The sequence below is a fragment of the Palaemon carinicauda genome, chromosome 13, assembly GCF_036898095.1.
Source record: "Palaemon carinicauda isolate YSFRI2023 chromosome 13, ASM3689809v2, whole genome shotgun sequence".
Lineage (NCBI taxonomy): Eukaryota > Metazoa > Arthropoda > Malacostraca > Decapoda > Palaemonidae > Palaemon > Palaemon carinicauda.
Genome location: NC_090737.1, coordinates 112395499 through 112399418, shown reverse-complemented (window position 1 = coordinate 112399418; position 3920 = coordinate 112395499). Strand labels below are relative to the sequence as shown.

Below are 3920 nucleotides of genomic sequence, written 5' to 3'. Positions count from 1 at the left end.
ATGTTCTTTGAAACAGTTACAAGCATGAAAACCTTTTATAAAATTCTCTATAGTCTGTTTCATTCCTAACCAAAAGGATTCACGTGCTCTCCTTAATGTTCTATCAATCCCTAAATGCCCTGCATACGGACTTTCATGTACAAGGTGAATGGGTCGTAAGCACAATATAAGACATCCCTTTCAACAAAAAATTTCTCACGAGGCACATTCAGAAAGGACGGATAACTCTCCGATTCCCCTTTAATCACTGCTTGCACTCTTTCCATCTATTCTTCTTTTTTTCTGTCCCTCTCGGACTTCTTTTATGTCCCAACCTCCCAAGTCAATTCTTTTATGAATTTGTAATTTGCATAAATTCATAGAAAACATTGTTTTTTATTCAGTGTATTTTATCTTTCATCCAAGAAAAGAACAAATCTGGTCGATACTCTGACGGTGATCGTGATTGAAAGAACTTTGTAAGAACAGATAAGGTTCTGGTTCCTTTGAGATTATAAGTGTGTTAACAGAAAGCAATAAATTCCCAACAGTCTTCAATCCCTTTTCTTATGCACTACATGTAGGTAGTAGGTAGTAGGGTGGACAGGGCACCAGCCATCTGTTGAGATACTACCGCTAGAGAGTTATTGGGTCCTTTGGCTGGCCAGACAATACTACATAGGCTCCTTCTCTCTAGTTATGGTTCACTTTCCCTTTGCCTACAAACACACCGAATAGTCTGGGCTTATTCTTTACAGATTCTCCTCTCTCTTCATATACCTGACAACACTGAGATTACCAAACAACTCTTTTTCACCCAAGGGGTTAACTACTGCCCTGTAATTGTCCAGTGGCTACTTTCGTTTTCGTAAGTGTAGAAGAGACTCTTTAGCTATGGTAAGCAGCTCTTCTAGGAGAAGGACACTCCAAAATCAACCATTGTTCTCTAGTCTTGGGTAGGGCCATAGCCTCTGTACCATGGTCTTCCAGTGTCTTAAGTTAGAGTTCTATTGCTTGAGGGTACACCCGAGCACACTATTCTATCTCATTACTCTTCCTCTTGTTTTTTTTTTAAAGTTTTCATAGTTTATATAGGAAATATTTATCTAAATGTTACAGTTCTTAAGATATTTTATTTTCTCTTGTTTTCTCTCCTCATTGGGCTATTTTCCCTGTTGGGGCCCCCGGGCTGATAGCATCTTGCTTTTCCATCTATGGCTGTAGCTTAGCAAGTAATAATAATAATAATAATAATAATAATAATAATAATAATAATAATAATAATAATAATAATAATAATAATTTTGTAGTATTTTTATTTCTATTCCCGTCCTTAATAATAGGAAGCTCCTTGCCTTAGAATATAACGGGTTAGAAATCTCAGGATAAAAACTGGTTGTTATTTATTTGTATAAAGGTAATACAAACATATTTCCACACTCTTATTATTCTCCTCTTGTAAGACTTCTTTACGAGATATGTTTTGACATGGGATCACAGAGTGTTCCCAACTTCATGTTTCAAGAAATATTTTACATACGTATTTTTTGAACGAAAATATATATGCTCTTTCGCCTATTCACCCATTTATTCTTCTTGACACTTCAAGTGCTCTTATTTCTTTGGCAATAGATCTCTTGTCCTCCCTAAAAAAATTCTTTAGTCTTGTACACTTATTGTATTCATCTTATCTTGTTTTCTTTTACTTTCGATCCCTTTATCCACTCATATTCATACAGAAGGGATTTTATTTCCTTTGTTTTTTCTTCTTCTTATTTTTTACAAAGATAAATGTGGTAAATGAAACCAAGCTCTTCCTCGGGCATTGGATGGTTTCTACACAAAATAGTAATATTGAAAGGGTGATTATTTTACGATATCATCCATATAGATAAATAAATAAAAAAAAAAGGTCTGATGGTTAGCCTGTGAAGAACTATTCCCTTCTTACATAACCTCTACTGCATATCTCATAAAGAAAAGTCTTCTCTTTCCGGATACATTTTGATATTTCAGACACCAATGACGAATGTGCCACATTTATGCTGTATTCTATAACAATAGTATGTCAATAGCAATACATGTATGCATAATACGATTACATCGTAGTGAAATTTCCATATTCGATTCAGGCCATATTACTTCTAACCTCAAGATTCTTAACCAACCACATCTGCTAACTAAAGCAAGTTTGTATAGCTAAAATCCATCATATCAATATTATGATATATAACTTCGCTGCCCTACAGAGAGCGATAGAAACTTAATATTACACAATTTTCATTAAAGAGGAAATATCTGAATAATTTACCTAGTAACGAATTAAGAAATTTAAAAGTTAAAATGATTCATCGTAAAAGGAAAAAGTGTCAGTTTTTAGTAAATCTCAAAAAATATATCATCCACGCTTTCTGCATCATTTTCAAATAACTGTATAAAATGGACAATTCCATAAAAGTCTGGTAATGAAAAATCCTCGGAGAGAGAGAGAGAGAGAGAGAGAGAGGAGAGAGAGAGAGAGAGAGAGAGAGAGAGAGAGAGAGAGAGAGAGAGAGAGAGAGAGAGAGAATGAACATAGAGATTTCAATTCAACTGTTTAGTTCTAAAGTAATTTCGGATTTTTAGGAACTATTTTATCTTGCTGCTAAAGCACCTCTCTTCCTAGAAAAAAAAAAGAATGTATGATATTTCTATTTATCCATATACGATTTTTCTTCTTACATAGAAACTAATTAGTCATAGTAAACTTCACCTAGTGACATGCGATAAAAGACGTCAAAAATCATCTATAACTCTTGGATTTCTTTCAAAATTACCATCACTCAACATACATTCCTTTTGCTTTACCGTTTACGTACAAGTGCATACCTATTTCTGGAAGTTGCTTTACCCCCTTTAGCTATATCAAGAGCAATTTCAAATGCTGGTGTAAAATAGAATCACATAAACACTTGCATTCTGAAATGAACTTTTAATTTAGAATAAGTGTCATGACTAATAATAAAGCGAATGATAAATATTTAGGTTCGAAGAATTTCATAGAGATAGTATGGTGAGTGATTGGGAAGATTAGATTAGATAGCAGATTGAGGGGATAGCATGCAGTCATAGCTAAGCAGTGGTGGCGAACGGTCTCACACGTTGATTTTTTACCTGATTTCCTTCACCCTTGGAACTGTTGCGGTTTAGTAAGTCTATCTTTCTTTTTAGGTTAGTGTTATCCATAATGAAGAGGAATATATCATTTTCATTTGTGAACTATGACGCAATATTTAGTTTTCTATTATTCCCATGCATGTAATATCATGGTGTGACCATTTTCTTATCAGACGCATATACGCACCCAAGAAATGGATGAAGATAAGCATTAAGTCATGAGATATTTATTTTGATATTGAATAACGGTTGGAAATCAATTTTCGAGTTAAACTTTTTTTCCCGAGCCTATGAATGAATTTCCAACCAATAAGCTTTCAAGAAAACTAATAGTTTATGAATCAAGATAAAAATATTTGAAGTCCACACACAAATACTGATGAAACAAGTTAATTAAAAGATAAATACAAATGTATTAGGACCGCCACATTTCTTAGACGACACAAAAACTAAAGTATCCTTATTTTTTTTTTTCAAGATGATAAGTCATCTCGATGCTAAGTAACATGCCCTATAAATCATTATATTTGCCTGACAATACTTAAGAAACTCTAGCAATATAATGTTTACAGTTGATACATAGTACAAGTCTGTAATCCACATTGAAATGTTTATACAGCATCACTTTTCTGAAAAGATTTGTGTTGTCACTAATGTACTAACGTGTTCATTTATATGTGGTTTTCTCCACAATCATTAACAAAAGCAATTATTATTATTATTATTATTATTATTATTATTATTATTATTATTATTATTATTATTATTATTATTATTATTATTAT

The 3920-nt window shown here is 32.8% G+C and overlaps 1 protein-coding gene across 1 annotated transcript in view; it reads left to right on the top strand.

The window, feature by feature from the left end:
• Nucleotides 1-3069: 3069 nt before the first annotated feature.
• The window catches only part of LOC137652359 (uncharacterized), a 10993-nt gene continuing 10142 nt past the window's right edge, over nucleotides 3070-3920 (top strand). Inside the window, exon 1 of the mRNA XM_068385724.1 lies at nucleotides 3070-3167. The gene's annotated coding sequence lies outside the window, so the exon portion shown is untranslated. The remainder of the gene's footprint in view (nucleotides 3168-3920) is intronic.